The sequence below is a fragment of the Phyllobates terribilis genome, unplaced genomic scaffold, assembly GCF_046119375.1.
Source record: "Phyllobates terribilis strain yellow unplaced genomic scaffold, ASM4611937v1 Scaffold_4__5_contigs__length_816908805, whole genome shotgun sequence".
NCBI classification, from domain to species: domain Eukaryota; kingdom Metazoa; phylum Chordata; class Amphibia; order Anura; family Dendrobatidae; genus Phyllobates; species Phyllobates terribilis.
The window spans coordinates 604,483,561-604,503,958 of record NW_027362764.1 but is presented as its reverse complement, the minus strand read 5'-3'; the positions used below and the strand labels follow the sequence as shown (position 1 = coordinate 604,503,958).

The following is a 20,398-nucleotide window of genomic DNA, read 5'->3' as shown; positions in this document are numbered from 1 at the left end:
CCTCCTTCGGTCTTTCACAGCTTATTAACTCTCCTACTCACAAAGATGGAAACACTCTGAATCTGATCTTCTCCCGACTCTGCTCAGTGCATGACTTTCCTAACTCCTCTTTTCCACTTTCTGACCACAACCTTCTTTCATTCTCTGTCAGTAACTGTCACCCTGCTCAGGACACCCCCACTTACCACATTTATAGAAATAAACGTGCCATTAACACCTAGAAACTTATAAAGAAATTGCAGTCAACATTGGCCCCGATCTCCTCCCTCTCATGTCCTGACTCTGCACTGAAACATTATAATGATACATTGCAGAGTGCACTGGATGAAGCTGCACCTCCAACACATAAAACAACTTGGCACAGACAGCGACAACCCTGGCACACGCTACAAACACATTTTCTCCAGTGGTGCTCCAGGTGCGCTGAGCGTCTGTGGAGAATCCAATCTGGCCAAAGATTTCATCCATGATAAGTTTATGCTTAAAACATACATCTTCGCCCTTCACCTCTCCAAACAAACCTATTTAAATGCCCTCATCACCTCACTTTCCAAAAATCCTAAATGCCTCTTTGACACTTTTCCCTCCTCCATCCAACAGTGAAAGCCCCACCTACCGACCTCAGCGCTGACGATCTGACTAAAATTATTTCAAAGAAAAAATTGATCATATCAAGGCAGGAAATTTTCTCCCAATCCCCTAATACCATGCACGGCCCTCCCTCTCCCATTGCATGTAGTTCACTTCTGAACCAGTCACGGAAGAAGAAGTGATCAGGCTCCTTGCATCTTCTCGCCCTACTACCTGCACTAGTGACCCTATTCCATCCCATCTCATTCAGTCCCTTTCCTCAGCTGTCACCACTCACCTAACTAAAATATTTAATCTCTCTCTCATCTGTTATCTTTCCCTCCTCATTTAAACACTCCAGCATACATCCATTACTTAACAGCACAGTTTTGGTTGAGGGATGTTTTTTTAACTACAGACCTGTGTCTAATCTTCCCTTCATCTCTAAACTCCTGGAACGCTTGGTCTACTCCAGTCTGATCCGCTATCTCTCAGATAACTGTGTTCTAGACCCTCTACAATCTGGTTTCCGCTCGTTACATTCTACTGAAACTGCCCTCACTAAAGTCTCTAATGATCTACTAACAGCTAAATCTAATGGTCACTACTCCCTGCTGATTCTCCTGGATCTCTCTGCAGCATTCGACACTGTGGATCACCAGCTCCTCCTCACGATGCTCCGCTCTATCGGGCTCAATGACACTGTTCTATCCTGGTCCTCCTCCTACCTATCTGACCGCTCCTTCACTGTATCTTTTGCTGGCTCCTCTTCCTCCACTTTTCCCCTTATTGTTGGGTTCCTCAAGGATCAGTCCTAGGCCCATTCCTCTTCTCCTTATACACCACCCCTATTGGACTAACAATCAGTAGATTTGGTAATCAGTACCATCCCTATGCTGATGACTAGTGTTGAGCGAATTTGTTCGGCATTTCAAATTCTGGTTCGTATTCGGAGTTCCGGCTTGTTTGCGCAAAAAAATCGGCTCCGCCCATGAACATCTCTGATTTGCCACGCTGTCACGCAGACAGCGTGACAACGTAGAAAATCAGGGATGTTCATGGGCGGAGCCAATTTTTACCAATTATACACATCGTCTCCTGACCTCACCCCTGAATTATTACAAAACACCAGTGATGGTCTTTTCACCATCTCTAATATTATGTTCTCCTTCTATCTGAAACTGAACCCATCAAAAACTGAACTTCTTGTGTTTCCTCCCTCCACTAACCTACCTATGCCCAATATTGCCATCTCTGTGTATGGCTCCACCATTACCCCCCAGCAACAAGCCCTCTGTCTTGGGGTCATACTTGATACTGATCTTTCCTTCTTTCATCACATCCAATCACTTGCCCGCTCATGTCATCTACACCTCAAAAGCATTTCTAGAATTTGACCTTTTCTTACCTTTTGACTCTGCAAAAACTCTTACTGTTGCTCTGATTCATTCTCGTCTGGACTACTGTAACTCTCTACTAATCTGTCTCCCTCTTACTAAACTCTCCCCTCTCCAATCTGTCCTAAATGCAGCAGCCAGGATCATATTCCTCGCCAACCGCTACAAAGATGCCTCCACCCTGTGCCAGTCGTTGCACTGGTTACCCATCCGCTATAGAGTTCAATATAAACTCATCACACTCACCCACAAAGCGCTCCATGCCCCAGCATCGCCCTACTTCTCCTCCTTCGTCTCAGTCTACCACCCTACCCGTGCCCTCCGTTTTGCTAATGTCCTAAGATTAACATCCTCAATAATCCGAACCTCCCACTCCCGTCTCCAAAACTTCTCACTTGCTGCCCCAATTCTTTGGAACGCACTACCAAGGACTCTTCGATTAATCCGCAATACCCACAGTTTTAAGCATGCCCTAAAAACGCATTTCTTTAGGCTGGCCTATCACCTCACTTATCTAACTATCCCTTTTTTTCCCATAAAAAATTTCCTTCCAAATCATGACCCTCGTATCATCTGTTCACACACCCCTATGTACTTAATAGACTTCTGTGTCTGTACTTATTCACATACTGGTTGGTGACTGGTTCATTTAGCATTATGTGATTACCCTATTTATTACATTGATGGGTGACTATTAGTGTTGAGCGATATCTTCCGATATCAGGAAATATCGTATCGGATTGGATCGGACCGATACCCAAAAAGTATCGGATATCGCCGATTCCGATACCGGAAACCAATGCAAGTCAATGGGACACAAATATCGGAATGAAAATAAACCCTTTCTTTCCTTGTAGGTTAATTCTACATGAAGTAAAACAACTAAGACTAATGTAGAATATATTACATGAAAAGCCGGCAATTCATCAGCGGCATACACTGGTACCCGACAATTTAGAACAGAAAGAATAGAGCTTCACACATAGATTAGATAGATAGAAACATGTCAGTCACATATATATGAAGTACAGTGACAGTGTTGCTTACTGTACTTGTCATTTAGTGTAAAGGATTTATTTAAAAAAATAATAGTGTTTTCATGCACTGTCTCTTTAAAAAAGCCGGCCGGCAATTCAGCAGCGGTACCCGACAATTTATAACAGACAGAATAGAGCTTCACACATAGATTAGATAGATAGAAACATGTCAGTCACATATATATGAAGTACAGTGACAGTGTTGCTTACTGTACTTGTCATTTAGTGTTAAAATAAAGGATTTATTTAAAAAAAAATTGGCGTGGGGTTCCCCTTAATTTTAGTCTCTAGCGGAGGTTAAGCAGACGGCTGGGGCAGATGTTTGAAGCCTGGGAAGGGGGTAATACCCACGGAGCTTCCCAGGCTACTAATATGAGCCCCCAGCTGAATACCTAGCCTTTACTAGCTATTAAAATGGGGGATCCCCTCAAAAAAATGACGGGTCCTCCCTAATTTAATAGCTAGCAAAGGCTAGGCAGACAGCTGGGGGCTGATATTAATAGCCCAGGAAGGGTGCCATGAATATTGGCCCCCTCCCAGGCTAGAAACACCAGCCGTCAGCCGCCCCAGAAATGGCGCATCCATAGGATGCGCCAATTCTGGCACTTAGCCTTGCTCTTCCCACTGCCCTGTAGCGGTGGCAGTGGGGTAATAGGGCTGGGGTTGATGTCAGCTTATAATGCCAGCTGACATCAAGCCCAGGTTAGTAATGGAGAGGCGTCTATAAGACACCCCCATTACTAACCCCATAGTCAAAGTTAAAAAAAAAACACAAACACCCAGAATAAAGTCCTTTAATTGAAATAAACACACAATTCTTTATTGTTCTAAATTAAACTCTACTTACCATCACGCCCATTCCAGCTGAAGCCAACGATCTCCTGCAATAAAAGAAAAATAATAAAGCAACCTCATCCTTACCTTTCCATGGTTCCCAGGACAGCTTCAGCTCTGCTACATCGAGATGACAGGCTGGACCGCAGCAGAACGCTGCCATCCAGCCTGTCATCCCGCAGACACTGAGAAGCGCAGGCTTGCTTGCTCTCCTCAGTGTCTCTCTGTGACGGCATCCAGATGAGCCGAGTTCATGTCCAATGAACTCAGCTCACCTCATGCACGTCACTGACAGCGTGGGAGAATTCTCCTGCACTCAGCGCTTCAGCGTGAGAATTTTCCCACGCTGTCAGTGACGTGCATGAGGTGAGCTGAGTTCATTGGACATGACCTCACCTCATTCACGTCACTGACAGCGTGGGAAAATTCTCACGCTGAAGCGCTGAGTGCAGGAGAATTTTCCCACGCTGTCAGTGACGTGCATGAGGTGAGCCGAGTTCATTGGACATGACCTCGGCTCATCTTTATGCCGTCACAGAGAGACACTGAGGAGCGCAAGCATGCCTGCACTTCTCAGTGTCTGCGGGATGACAGGCTGGATGGCAGCGTTCTGCTGCGGTCGAGCCTGTCATCTCGATGTAGCAGAGCTGAAGCTGTCGTGGGAACCTTGGAAAGGTAAGGATGAGGTTGGTTTATTATTTTACTTTGTTTGCAGGAGATCGTTGGCTTCAGCTGGAATGGGCGTGATGGTAAGTATGGTTTAATTTAGAACAATAAAGAATTGTGTGTTTATTTCAATTAAAGGACTTTTTTCTGGGTGTTGTGTTTTTTTTAAATACTTTTACTAGAAATTCATGGTGGTCATGTCTAATATTGGCGTGACCCCATGAATTTCGGGCTTAGGGCCAGCTGATAATGCCAAGCTGGCCTTAACCCCTTTATTACCCAGTGAGCCACCGCACCAGGGCCCTGGATGAGTTGGGTACAGCGCCAGAAGATGGCGCTTCTATGAACGCGCCATTTTCCGGGGTGGCTGCAGACTGCAATTTGCAGCGGGTGGGGCCCAGAAAGCTTGGGCCTCCCTGCGCTGCGGATTCCAGCCCCCATCTGCCTAGTTGTACCTTGCTGGACACAAAAATAGGGCGAAGCCCCACGTATTTTTTTTTTAATTATTTCATGAAATTCATGAAATAATTAAGAAAAAAAGGGCTTCCCTATATTGTTGTGTCCGGCCAGGTACAAATAGGCAGCTGGTGGTTGGGCGCAGCCCGTTCCTGCCTGCTGTACCTGGCTGGACACAAATATAGGGCGAAGCCCCACATCAATTTTTTTTTAATTATTTCATGAATTTCCTGAAATAATTAAAAAAAATTGACGTGGGGCTTCGCACTATATTTGTGTCCAGCCAGGTACAGCAGGCAGGAACGGGCTGCGCCCAACCACCAGCTGCCTATTTGTACCTGGCCGGACACAACAATATAGGGAAGCCCTTTTTTTCTTTATTATTTCATGAATTTCATGAAATAATTTAAAAAAAAAATACGTGGGGCTTCTTCCTATTTGTGTGTCCAGCCAGGTACAACTAGGCAGCTGGGGGCTGGAATCTGCAGCTCAGGGAGGCCCAAGCTTTCTGCCCCCCCCCCCAGTGCAAATTGCAGTCCGCAGCCACCCCGGAAAATGGCGCGTTCATAGATGCTGGATGCTGTACCTGGCTGGCATACAAAAATATGGCAAAGCCCACGTCAAAATTTTTGGGAAAAATTAATTAAAAAATAAATAATAATTTAGGGACTGCATCTTTATTAACTCCTCAAATGTCATTTAGTGTAAAAATAAAGGATTTATTTAAAAAAAAATTGGCGTGGGATCCCCCATAATTTTAGGCTCTAGCGGAGGTTAAGCAGACGGCTGGGGCAGATGTTTGAAGCCTGGGAAGTGGGTAATACCCACGGAGCTTCCCAGACTACTAATATCAGCCCCCAGCTGAATACCTAGCCTTTACTAGCTATTAAAATGTGGGACCCCCCCCAAAAAATGACGTGGGGTACCCCCTATTTAATAGCTAGCAAAGGCTAGGCGGACAGCTGGGGGCTGATATTAATAGCCCAGGAAGGGTGCCATGAATATTGGCCCCCTCCCAGGCTAGAAACACCAGCCGTCAGCCGCCCCAGAAATGGCGCATCCATAGGATGCGCCAACTCTGGCACTTAGCCTCGCTTTTCCACGCTGCCCTGGTGCGGTGGCAGGGGGTAATAGTGGTGGGGTTCATGTCAGCGCCAGCTGCCATGAAGCCCTGGTTAGTAATGATGGGCGTCTATAAGACACCCCCATTACTAACCTACAAAGTGTTAAAAAGAAAAAACACACTACACCAAGAAAAAAATAATTTATTTGAAATAAAACACACAATTTTATTTAATTCTTAGCTTACTAAAAAAAAATAGTTACCTGTCCACGTTCCTGCGCTGATCTGGAGATGGTGACAGCTGTGCATGGCTGCTGTAAGCTCACACTGCCGGGAACACGTCCGCTCCCGGCAGCAGGAGCCACTGACTGAGGTCACCGGAGTGCATTCAGGCAGCGCAGCTCCGGAGACCTCCTTTACGGCACTGCTGTACCGTGGGAATTTCTCACGATACAGCAGGGCCGTAAAGGAGCTAACCGAAGCAGCGCTGCCTGAACTCCGGCGAACCCGCTTATGCAATGACGGGGCTGCTTTACGGCCCCGTCATTCTAGCGGCGGCAGCGGTTCAGAGCGGTCACATTCTATGTGGCTGCTCTAAACTGGAGATCATCGTGGGACACTCGTGGACTACTACGGAGGGGTAAGGATAAGGTTGTGGTTTATTATTTTATATTTTATTATAGGAGATCGATGGCTTCGGGGAATTAGGTGTCTAGGTGAGTATAGGTGTAGTTTTTTATTTTTTACTTTATTTTAGGTGGCGATCGGCAGGGACAGGTAATGTATAAACTAATTTATTTTAGGCAACCACTGGCCACCAATGACATGTATTTAAAATTTATTGGGGACACAGTAGGGCAATTTAAATAGCAGGATCAGGCTGATGGGAACTACTGCTCCCATCGAGCTGATCCTGCTGGCACGAGTGGACGGGGGACAGACATAGGCCGATGGGAGTAGTAGTGTCACATCGGCCTATGTCTGCCTGCACGCAGACACCCGCAGACATCGCACAGACACCGCACACACTTGCAGACACACGCACAGACACCCCGCACACACTCTCAGACACACGCACAGACACCCACACACACCAATCATGACGGGCTGATCGTCTGGGAGGTGAGGCTGACCTGTGCGGCCGTGGGAAAGTTCATGTGAGTTCATGCAATGCAGTCAAGCATGAACTCACGTGAACCCTCTGAGGGCACCGCGGCGACTTCAAATGAACAGCTGATCAGCATCACCTGATACCTCAGCTGTTCATTTGAAATAACCGGCGGGAAAGCGCAGCACAGAACGGGAAAGCCGGCGGTGAAGTCTTTTCACTGCCGGCTTCCCCGCCCGGGTCCTTCGCTCCCCGCTCCTTGGTGCTGCGCTCCCCGCCCGGTCCTAACTTAAGATCGGGATGGGAGGTGGCGAGGGAAGCGGAGGATCGGGGTGGGAGGCTGCGGGGAAGCAGTATGGGGCTGTGCGATTGTTTAAAAGCCGGCGGCTTTTTACCGCCCGCCGGCTTTTAATCGATCAGGAGAATTCTCCCACGCTGGGATGGCATTCTGATGACAGGCTGGATCTCACCTGAGCGCTGCCATCCAGCTTGTCATCCTTCAGAGACACTGCAGAGCGCAGGCATTATGGGAACTTCCGATTCCGGTATTCGATATAGTAAAAGTATCGGAATTCCGATACCGCGAATATCGGCCGATACCCGATATTTCAGTATCGGAATGCTCAACACTAGTGACTATACATTACAAACACTTGTTACCATCCACCTTTCTTGTCTCCCCTATTTCCTCATAGATTGTAAGTTTGCAAGCAGGACCCTCAGTCCTCCTGGTATCTGTTGATTTATGTGATTATTCTTATTTTGTAAGGTCTTTTATTGTCTGTACAATCTAAAATGTAAAGTGCTGTGGAATATGTTGGCGCTATAGAAATAAAAATTATCATTATTAATTTATATTTATCGGGCGGTGTAGATTATAGTAGTTAATGTGGGGGGCACAGTGCTGGCTAATCAAATTATATTTTGAATGGTGCCTGACTATTAGTGTATTAATGGCGGGTACATATTTGTATTCAGAGGTGCAGTGATGGGCATGTTTTATTCAGGAGACAAATGAAGGTATACAATATGTTACCTTGTTATTTTCAGGGCTTTGGTGATCAGTGTGACAAGTTGTGGCTGGAAGGTGTCGACATGAAGGTCTGACCAGATGGAGCGGAAACAATAGAAAGTGGCTCTAATCAGACTAGATGTCTGCAGTCACTGAATGTAAATGTTTATTTTGTATCTATGCTGTATAACTTGGAGTAATAGTGTTATTTGTAAAACAACTCCTTTTAGGTTAAATTCTCACATTTGTGTGAAATGTCTGTTTGCAGCCAGACAGATTTTATTTATCAGACGGCACACGGACCCAGAGTTTTATAAATCCATATCCATAAAAATTACAGATCCAAGAATGAGATCTGCGAGACTCAGAGCTTGTCCATTTCTGATCCAGTTATGAGGATCAGAAATGGACATACTCAATGGTTCCGTGTGCTGTCTGAAAAAAAATCAGGCAGCACACTGACACTTCACACTAATATAGAAATGTACCTTATGTGACAGAGTCACTGGTCTGATATGAGGTATGTGTCACTCAGGTTTCTCTCCTGTGCAAACTGAAAGCTACTGAGTTTCTGCCAGCATGTTATATGCTGGGGTTAACTCTATTAAAAGGGTGTGGTTTTGTGGGAATGGCAAAGAGGGTGGGAGACCATTCTCCTACCTCCCCTCAGGGTGTGGCTGAGCAGGGTTAAATGTTCAGTCAGTTTTTTTTCTCGGTGTAGTGTGTGCTCTGGAGAGTGAAGTCTCCAGGCTGTGTTGGGCTGAAGCCAGAGAGCAACACCAGAGGACTATCTGGAGCAGGCTGAGCCTTGCTTGCCAATAGACTCTGTTCTACTTTCTCTTTTGTTTTCCCGTTAACCCCGAGAGGGCCTGTTTATTATTTTTATGGGACGCTGCTGGAGTTCATGCCGCACAATAAACCCGCAGGAAGTTTACCCGAACCATATGTCCTGTGTCTGCCTCCGAAGAGACGAGCAAGTCACTTTACCACACTTAGTATAAAACCTACTGGATTAGAAGCTATATTACTTGCAATTCATCTTTTGTCATATATTTAATAACATGTAAAACCTGTAGTATTCAATACGTGGGTTGTACAACAAATAGTTAAAAAACACGTATTAGGAGACATTTATCGGATGCATATAAAAAATTAACAATGAAATGCTCTGCGGCTTCAAAACACTTTAGTATAGTTCAAAATGGGGATACATCTACAGTACAGACCAAAAGTTTGGCCACACCTTCTCATTTAAAGATTTTTTTCGGGACTATGAAAATTGTACATTCACACTGAAGGCATCAAAACTATGAATTAACACATGTGGAATTATATACTTAACAAAAAAGTGTGAAACAACTGAAAATATGTCTTATATTCTAGGTTCTTCAAAGTAGCCACCTTTTGCTTTGATGACTGCTTTGCACACTCTTGGCTTTCTCTTGATGAGCTTCAAAAAATGGTCTTCCAACAATCTTGAAGGAGTTCCCAGAGATGCTTAGCACTTGTTGGCCTTTTTGCCTTCACTCTGCGGTCTAGCTCACCCCAAACCATCTCGATTGGGTTCAGGTCTGGTGACTGTGGAGGCCAGGTCATCTGGCGTAGCATCCCATCACTCTCCCTCTTGGTCAAATAGCCCTTACACAGCCTGGAGGTGTGTTTGAGGTCATTGTCCTGTTGAAAAATAAATGATGGTCCAACTAAACGCAAACCGGATGGAATAGCATGCCGCTGCAAGATGCTGTGGTAGCCATGCTGGTTCAGTATGCCTTCAATTTTGAATAAATCCCCAACTGTGTCACCAGCAAAGCACCCTCACACCATCACACCTCCTCCTCCATGCTTCACGGTGGGAACCAGGCATGTAAAGTCCATCCGTTCACCTTTTCTGTGTCGCACAAAGACACGGTGGTTGGAACCAAAGATCTCAATTTGGACTCATCAGACCAAAGCACAGATTTCCACTGGTCTAATGTCCATTCCTTGTGTTCTTTATCCCAAACAAGTCTCTTCTGTTCGTTGCCTGTCCTTAGCAGTGGTTTCCTAGCAGCTATTTTACTATGAAGGCCTGCTGCACAAAGTCTCCTCTTAAAAGTTGTTGAAGAGATGTGTCTGCTGCTAGAACTCTGTGTGGCATTTACCTGGTCTCTAATCTGAGCTGCTGTTAGGCGGCGTTCACACATTGCGTATTTCCCTGCGTTTTTTTACGCGCGCGTATTTTCCTGCTTTTTTTACCTGCGTATTTTTACGCAGGTAAAAAAAGCACCTCCATTCACACACTGCGTTTTTTCCTGCGTTTTTTTACGGAGGTGCAGGAGAAATGAAGTGTGAGGAGCATGGACACCTGTATGTAATGTAATGTATGTGTATGTATGTAATGTAATGTATGTGTCTGTGTGTCGTGTGTGTACTGTCTGTGTCTATGTGTCGTGTGTGTGAGTGTGAGTGTCCCCCTAGCAGTGTATGTACAGACAGCTTCTGGCTGCAGTACATACACTGCTTTTAAAAAAGAAAAAAACTATGGATACTCACCTATCCGATGGATGGGAGAGGCGTCCGCTCCGGTCCCGCGGCTTCCAGCATCTGCCGTGAAGCGATCGTGGTCGGCGCCCATAGCACAGGACCATTTCTGCTGCATACAGGGGATCTGCTCGTCCCCTGTATGTAGCAGAGGCGATCGGACAGTTGCTGCTTCTAGTCTCCTATGGAGACTATAGAAGCATGCAAAAAGTGAAAAAAAAAAAAAAAAAAAGGTTTTAAAAATATAAAAAAATATAAAAGTTAAAATAACCCCCCTTTCGCCACATTCAAAATAAAATAATAATAAAAAAAACTTACATAGACATATTTGGTATTGCCGCGTTCAGAATCGCCTGATCTATTAATATAAAAAAAGAATTAATCCGATGGGTAAACGGCGTAACGAGAAAAAAATTCTAAACGCCAGAATTACTTTTTTTGGTCGCTGCAAAATTGCAATAAAATGCAATAACGGGCGATCAAAACATCAGATCTATCCCAAAATGTTATCAATAAAAACGTCAGCCCGGCGCGCAAAAAATAAGTCCTCACCCAGGCCCAGATCCCGAAAAATGGAGACGCTACGGGTCTTAGAAAATGGCACTGTTTTGTTTTGTTTTTTAACCAAAGTTTGGAATTTTTTTTCACCACTTAAATAAAAAAGAAGCTATACATGTTTGGTGTCTACGAACTTGTAATCACCTGGAGAATAAGAATGGCAGGTCAGTTTTAGCATTCAGTGAACGTGGTAAAAAAAATAGATAAAAAACATCTGTGGTATTGCACTTTTTTTTGCAATTTTACTGCACTTGGAATTTTTTTCCCGTTTTCCCGTACACGATATGGTAAAACTAGTAATGGCGTTAAAAAGTACAACTCGTCCCGCAAAAAATAAGCCCCCACATGGCCAAATTGACCAAAAAATAAAAACGCTATGGCTCTGGGAACAAGGGGAGCAAAAAACGAAAATGCAAAAACGAAAAATCCCAAGGTTGCGAAAGGGTTAAAGTAATGATGGCCACTCGTTTTTCTTTACTTAGCTGCTTTTTTCTTGCCATAATACAAATTCTAACAGTCTATTCAGTTGGACTATCAGCTGTGTATCCACCTGACTTCTGCACAACACAACTGATGGTCCCAACCCCATTTATAAGGCAAGAAATCCCACTTATTAAACCTGACAGGGCACACCTGTGAAGTGAAAACCATTTCCGGTGACTACCTCTTGAAGCTCATCAAGAGAATGCCAAGAGTGTGCAAAGCAGTCATCAAAGCAAAAGGTGGCTACTTTGAAGAACCTAGAATATAAGACATATTTTCAGTTGTTTCACACTTTTTTGTTAAGTATATAATTCCACATGTGTTAAATTCATAGTTTTGATGCCTTCAGTGTGAATGTACAATTTTCATAGTCATGAAAATGCAGAAAAATCTTTAAATGAGAAGGTGTGTCCAAACTTTTGGTCTGTACTGTATATATATGCACTGCTCAAAAAAATAAAGGGAACACTCAAGTAACACATCCTAGATCTGAATGTATGAAATATTCTCATTGAATACTTTGTTCTGTACAAAGTTGAATGTGCTGACAACAAAATCACACAAAAATCATCAATGGAAATCAAATTTCTTAACCAATGGAGGCCTGGATTTGGAGTCACCCCCAAAATTAAAGTGGAAAATCACACAACAGGCTGATCCAACTTTGATGTAATGTCCTTAAAACAAGTAAAAATGAGGCTCAGTATTGTGTGTAGCTTCCCCGTGCCTGTATGATCTCCCTACAACACCTGGGCATGCTCCTGATGAGGTTGCGGATGGTCTCCTGTGGGATCTCCTCCCTGACCTGGACTAAAGCATCCGCCAACTCCTGGACTGTCTGTGGTACAACGTGACTTTGGTGGATGGAACGAGACATGATGTCCCAGATGTGCTCAATCGGATTCAGGTCTGGGGAACGGGCGGGCCAGTCCATAGCTTCAATGCCTTCATCTTGCAGGAACTGCTGACACACTCCAGCCACATGAGATCTGGCATTGTCCTGCATTAGGAGGAACCCAGGGCCAACCGCACCAGCATATGGTCTCACAAGCGGTCTGAGGATCTCATCTCGGTACCTAATGGCAGTCAGGCTACCTCTGGCGAGCAGATGGAGGGCTGTGCGGCCCTCCAAAGAAATGCCACCCCACATCATTACTGACCCACTGCCAAACCGGTCATGCTGAAGGATGTTGCAAGCAGCAGATCGCTCTCCACAGCGTTTCCAGACTCTGTCACGTCTGTCACATGTGCTCAGTGTGAACCTTCGTTCATTTGTGAAGAGCACAGGGTGCCAGTGGCGACTTTGCCAATCCTGGTGTTCTGTGGCAAATGCCAAGCGTCCTGCACAGTGTTGGGCTGTGAGCACAACCCCCATATGTGGACGTCGGGCCCTCATACCACCCTCATGGAGTCGGTTTCTAACTGTTTGTGCAGACACATGCACATTTGTGGCCTGCTGGAGGTCATTTTGCAGGGCTCTGGCAGTGCTCCTCCTGTTCCTCCTTGCACAAAGGCGGAGGTAGCGGTCCTGCTGCTGGGTTGCCCTCCTACGACCCCTTCTCCTCTCCTGGTGTACTGGCCTGTCTCCTGGTAGCGCCTCCAGCCTCTGGACACTACGCTGACAGACACCGCAAACCTTCTTGGCACAGCTCGCATTGATGTGCCATCCTGAATGAGCTGCACTACCTGAGCAACTTCTGTGGGTTGTAGAGTCCGTCTCATGCTACCACGAGTGTGAAAGCACAACCAACATTCAAAAGTGACCAAAACATCAGCCAGAAAGCATTGGTACTGAGATGTGGTCTGTGGTCCCCACCTGCAGAACCACTCCTTTATTGAGGGTGTCTTGATAATTGCCAATAATTTCCATCTCTTGTCTATTCCATTTGCACAACAGCATGTGAAATTGATTGTCAATCAGTATTGCTTCCTAAGTGGACAGTTTGATTTCACAGAAGTTTGATTTACTTGGAGTTATATTCTGTTGTTTAAGTGTTCCCTTTATTTTTTTGGGCAGTGTATGCATATATATAATATATATATATATATATAATGTACTCTCACACATGTGTGTGTGTGTGTGTGTATATATATATATATATATATATATATATATATATATATATATATACTGTACATATATTTATGCCTATATACATATTTATGTCTATATACAGTATATGTAATCTGAAGCTTTGTCGCCAAAAAAGGAGGGGGCCCAAACACATTTCTTGCGCAGGGGCCCCAAGCTGTCAGTGTCCGTCCCTGATCAAACCTATATAGTTGTTTTATATTTTAGTGATTTAGAAACATTTCAGCTGTACAAAACAAAAAAATTGTTTCTGTCGCCATTTTCTGATACTTTTAAACTTTCCTGTTAATGGAATGGGTGGGCTTGTGGTTTTTGTTTCTTGATATGCAGTGTTTTGATTGCTATTAATTCCATTTTTTGAGGATGCGAGATGACCCACAAACACCAATTCAGGCGTTTGGATTTTTTTTCTTCACGAGGGTTGCTGTAAGGAATAATTAATTTGATTTATTCCTAGTGCAGACTTTTATGGTTGCAGTGATTCTTAATAACTTTATTTTGTTTGTTTTGATTTTTTTTGTGGGGGAAGGAGAAGATTCAGACTTTTATTGTACTTTTTTTTTTTATATTTTTAAAAACTTTTATTAATTTTTATTTATTTTCTATATGTGACTTGAACCTACAATTATTTAATCTCTTATGGTGTATACAGTAGTTTATGGTAATATATGGTGTAGTAGTAGTGGTGTAGTAAAGTAGTGTAGTATATAGTAAAAAATGACAATCTTCTATGAAACTGACTTGGCTTCATTGGAATATAAGGATGACAGTACCTTCAGCAGGCTCTCCGATACCATGGTAACCAATCAACACCTTTAAATAATTACTTTGGTCAGTTTCATGTTATTTCAGTGACCATTGTCACCTCAGATGTCCTTTAAATAATACGTACTTTACATTCTTCTATGGCTATTTGTTCTACTTAAGAAAACAGTGGACAACCACAAACAGATGGTTTTACTAAATGTGACTTATTTAATAAAAATTGCAAAAACATTCCTTGATGTCAGTGTAGGACCTGATTTTTCAGGAAACATCGACTATTATGCATCTGCCTCGTTTTCAGTGCTAAACTCTGCTTTCTTCCCTTATGGATGCTGTGCTCCACATCGAGTTTCACAAGTTGCCTGGCATACTCCATTGATATCAACACCTAAGGACCTTTAAGGCCAATTCTAACATGCCTCTGTGTCCGACCTTTGACTAGATATGTGTCAGTCAGTGTTGTGTTCAGTTGCAATTTGTCTTGGAATTTGCCATCATCCTATTCCTTCAGCTGCAATCATCTCTGCAAACTCCTGTAATTCTACAACTTGCATCTACTGCTCCTGAGATCTGATGTTTAAACCATTATCTGCTGTATGAACTGTTACTTAGAGACTGTTCACATTACGTTGAAATCATCTCTGCAAACTGCTGCGGTTTCTACAGCTTGCATTTACTACTCCTTACACCAGCTGATTAACCCATAGTCTTATGTAAGCATTACAAACTGCTGATTAACCCATCATCTGCTGTAAGTGTAGCACCCCGAGGGCTCGGCTGCTACAGGGGTATTGCACCTCAAACCAGAGGTGTGATATTCCACTCCCGGGTAAGGATGGAGTGTGGACCAGGACTCTGTAGGCTGCATGCACCACACACACCCCATTTTCGAGGGACAGCTCAACGGTGCTCCCACTAGACGGAAGTGCAGGCACGACAGCATCTGTCCCTGGCTGGAGTGGGGAGGGGAAAGTACACCCAGTGATGAAGGAGCAGATAGGGGTGGGTCTCTGGGCATAGGTAGGAGCCCATTGGTTGCTAGTCACCTGGGCTCACACATAAGGGAGGTATATAAGGTGGGCACCACCTTAGTTCAGTCAGTTCAGTCATAGGAGAGGAGTGAGAGAGGAGTTCAGCCAGAGAGGGCTGACAGGGAGCTGTGGCTCAGTCTGGGCCCAGCTCCACGAGGCAGGCCTAGGGTGAAGGCCAGAGCCAGAGAGAAGGAACAGAAAAGAAAGTAAGAAAGGAAACAAGGAACAGGAACTCAGAGAAAGGCCCAGAGACACGAAGGCAGAAGGAACCCCAAAGGCCCAGGAGATTGCGGGTGAAGGGTTGGCAGAGCAGGGTACCAGAACCCAAATTGGTGGAGGCAACAGATTCCTCAGCCAAAGACCGGAGGTTGTGACCACATCTTGGTGCGACCCCTCACTACATCCACCAGGAAAGCATACCACATAGGGTCAGGGAAACCGGAGATAGGTTTCGCCAAGAAAAGGCCCGAGGGAGCTGGACAAAGGTGGGTCACTGGTGAGGACGGCCAGAGAAGGGAAGAGAAGGGAGCCCTGTGCCACGCTCTGGAATTGCCTGGGAGTTGGTCGAGCCCCTCACCTGGTGGACGCAGCACGGCTTGGGCCGTCATCGCCTGCAGGATTGACACGAATAACAACTGTGAGTAAAGCATTGGAAACTGCAACCCCACGTCTCTGTGCTTCTTCACCGCACCAGCACTACTGGTGCTGGGACACTCGCGCACCATCACTCCCATCATCTACACTAGCTGCCCTGAGGCAATACTTCTTCCGTGGGGAGTAATCCCATACTTGGCTGCGCATACAACATCAGCCTCGGCGGTCTGCAGCGCAGCGGCGGTCCCCACTGACCGCAATCCACGGGTGGCGTAGTCGGACATTTGCTATTACATTAAGACTGCCACTGAATTGACCACCCTGGGCACGGACCGGGTCAGCGCCACGGAGACTACAACCCCCAGCGATCCTGCTCCGGGTATTCCCTGCACAGCACAGGCCCAGGGGGCGCGTCAACTTTTGGCGTAGTCGGCAGGATCGTGACCAACCCGCCACAAACGGGTATTGCGTGCCTGAAGAAGATTGTACATGTACCTTGAAAAGAAGTCTCCCGCCATTTCCAGAAGTTTCCCGCCGTCCGGAGTCGTTTCCCGCCATCCGGAGCCGATTCCCGCCATCAGACGCCATCTTGGATCGTTTCCCGCCATCCGCAGCCGCTTCCCGCCATTGGACGCCATCTTCGGGACGCCGCGCGGGAAGAAGAGGGGCGTGGACGCCGAAAGCGCGCGAGATCCGAAGCTCCGCCCCACGCACTGACGCTGCGTAAGGTCCTGGAAGGGAGAGGGAGCGACGCTGACATCACAGGAGCACGACGCAAGGTCCTCAACCCCGACGATCGACTGCGGAGCCGCAGCCTACGGAGGAAGATCAACGCAAGGTAGGCCACGGTCCACCAGGGGGGAGGAGGACACCAGGAACGGAGAGCAAGATGGCTGACCGGCAGCAGACTAAGCTGCCCAGCATCTGCAGTGCCCCAGCCGTCGCGGGCCACAACCAGCGTCAGGAGAAGACGCGTGATGCAGGAGTGGTCGCGGGAGCAGGCAAGAGGAGTCTCCTTGTCCCGGACGCTGGAGGGTCAGCCTGCTCCCGGGTCCCCTGGTGGAGCCGCCGATCCCGGGCGCTGCAAACACCGACCTGCTCCAGACCCCGCAACAAGCCCTGCTGCCGAGCCCTCCAGCCCTGGTCGCTGCCAGCACCAGCCCGCGCCCAGGCCCAAAGTCGCACCCTCTGACCCCGGGCGTCATCAACAGCGGCCTTCTCCAGGCCCCGCCGCAAGGCCTGCAGCACAAGGGCGCAAAGGGATTGTACGCCCTCCACGTCAACCGGCTAACCGAGGAAGAGCTGCAGTACCACCAGTACGAGGAAAGCCAAGAGGTCCCGGACGGGTCTGAAGAGTACGAGGAAGGAGCATCAGGAGGACACCGTTATTGAATAAACGGTAAAATTAACTGTAAATAGTTACCCGTCAGGGTATCAGAATTGTGGATGAAACTGTTGACTGTGTGAACGTTACCTGTGTGTCCCTAATCCCTAACCAGGCTGAGGACTGTGAGCAGCCACTCCCTTATCCCCACTGGCCGAGGACTGAGAGCGGCCACCCTGTACATAGTTGCGCTTCTTAAAGCGCCCCCTACTGGTTTTGTACAAAAACTGCAACGTCTACCTCAAGACGGATTAACTGGACTGTTGCACCTTTAAGAAGAGAGAACACCTGGTCGCAAGTTGCACAGCGGCCAGAACTCCAGAAAATGTTTTGAAAATGTTTTACTTGAAAATGCCTTTATGTGAAAAGTTTATGTGCTGCTAAAATAGTAATGCCAAAGTTTTATATAGTGCTTTATAAAAGAGTTCCCGTGGCATTAGCAAAATGTTTTATAATGATTATACCAGTAACGTTAAAAAGAAAAGAGTACCTCCTATAAAGGGATGAGTTTTTGGTTAATGTCTTATATGCGAGTGCACTTTAAAAATTTGTATGTTTTAAATTGTTTTGCTCTTTTCCAGCCCGAGGACGTGCTGTGATTTACCAGGGGGGAATGTAGCACCCCGAGGGCTCGGCTGCTACAGGGGTATTGCACCTCAAACCAGAGGTGTGATATTCCACTCCCGGGTAAGGATGGAGTGTGGACCAGGACTCGGTAGGCTGCATGCACCACACACACCCCATTACCGAGGGACAGCTCAACGGTGCTCCCACTAGACAGAAGTGCAGGCACGACAGCATCTGTCCCTGGCTGGAGTGGGGAGGGGAAAGTACACCCAGTGATGTAGGAGCAGACAGGGGTGGGTCTCTGGGCATAGGTAGGAGCCCATTGGTTGCTAGTCACCTGGGCTCACACATAAGGGAGGTATATAAGGTGGGCACCATCTTAGTTCAGTCAGTTCAGTCAGAGGAGAGGAGTGAGAGAAGAGTTCAGCCAGAGAGGGCTGACAGGGAGCTGTGGCTCAGTCTGGGCCCAGCTCCACGAGGCAGTCCTAGGGTGAAGGCCAGAGCCAGAGAGAAGGAACAGAAAAGAAAGTAAGAAAGGAAACAAGGAACAGGAACACAGAGAAAGGCCCAGAGACACGAAGGCAGAAGGAACCCCAAAGGCCCAGGAGATTGCGGGTGAAGGGTTGGCAGAGCAGGGTACCGGAACCCAAATTGGTGGAGGCAACAGATTCCTCAGCCAAAGACCGGAGGTTGTGACCACATCTTGGTGCGACCCCTCACTACATCCACCAGGAAAGCATACCACATAGGGTCAGGGAAACCGGAGATAGGTTTCGCCAATAGAAGGCCCGAGGGAGCTGGACAAAGGTGGGTCACTGGTGAGGACGGCCAGAGAAGGGAAGAGAAGGGAGCCCTGTGCCACGCTCTGGAATTGCCTGGGAGTTGGTCGAGCCCCTCACCTGGTGGACGCAGCACGGCTTGGGCCGTCATCGCCTGCAGGATTGACACGAATAACAACAGTGAGTAAAGCATTGGAAACTGCAACCCCACGTCTCTGTGCTTCTTCACCGCACCAGCACTACTGGTGCTGGGACACTCGCGCACCATCACTCCCATCATCTACACTAGCTGCCCTGAGGCAATACTTCTCCCGTGGGGAGTAATCCCATACTTGGCTGCGCATACAACATCAGCCTCAGTGGTCTGCAGCGCAGCGGCGGTCCCCACGGACCGCAATCCACGGGTGGCGTAGTCGGACATTTGATATTACATTAAGACTGCCACTGAATTGACCACCCTGGGCTCGGACCGGGTCAGCGCCACGGAGACTACAACCCCCAGCGATCCGGCTCCGGGTATTCCCCCTGCACAGCACAGGCCCAGGGGGCACGTCATAAGCATTGCCAACTGTTCACATTACACAATAATTATTTCTGTAAATTCCCGTGGTTTCTTCAACTTGCACCCCGGTTCAGACCTATTGTTTAACCTTTTATCTGCCCTCCTATGTCTACACTCCTCTCTCTGTGGCTAGTGTTGTGTCTTGCTCTGCTTGCTTCCATCCAGCATAGCCCATTGCCCAAGTCTTTGTCACTACGCCATTACCTCAGTTGCAGGTCGGAGTGAACACATGACTTAGAGGATCCATCTCACCAGGTGAGCTTTATCATTGGATCTGGACTTTCAGGTTGCGGGATTCTGGCATGCAGAGCAGGATCCTACAACCCTCCATAGATTCCCTTACAGTCAAAGCAGTAACATTATCCCAGTTTCATTATAGTTGTTACGGATGAGTAACTGCTTTGTAAATAACGCAACAACGCTGTTTTGGTAAAAAGAGCAAGATCTCGCGATAACACAGAGTTCTTGCATTTTGTGGAATCCCGCTGTCCATACTATGGACCTTTAAGCTTGCATTATGGATTGTTCTTGACATTTTCCAATAAGAAGTCATATTTACTAAATTCATCAGTCGGTTTGCACACTTTTTTTTTTTTTCATAAAAAGGGCTGCCACAGACAGATGATAGGTACTTTTTAACCAATATATTGTTAATTACTTTTTTTTGATGGGCCAAAGCAAAAATTTTTTTTACAAAATACCTATTGGCGTAAACTTTTCACTACAATCCTGGATCCTTGAAGGGCATAGTTTAATTTTGGAGATGTTTCTTACATTTTGATACATCACAGCCATTGGAAATCTACAATAATGCCTGTTCTGCTGTGAGTTACTTCAAGCTTGTATTGCATAGAGGCAGAATCTGGTTTATATATTTTTATATTCATCACCTTTACAATTACGTATAATATAAAAAAGTT

At 46.3% G+C, this 20,398-nt stretch overlaps 1 protein-coding gene across 4 annotated transcripts in view; it reads left to right on the top strand.

Moving 5' to 3' along the window:
* LOC141265759 (ethanolaminephosphotransferase 1-like) overlaps nt 1-20,398 on the top strand; it is a 76,920-nt gene that overhangs the window by 21,480 nt on the left and 35,042 nt on the right. The gene's annotated exons all lie outside the window — the stretch shown is intronic.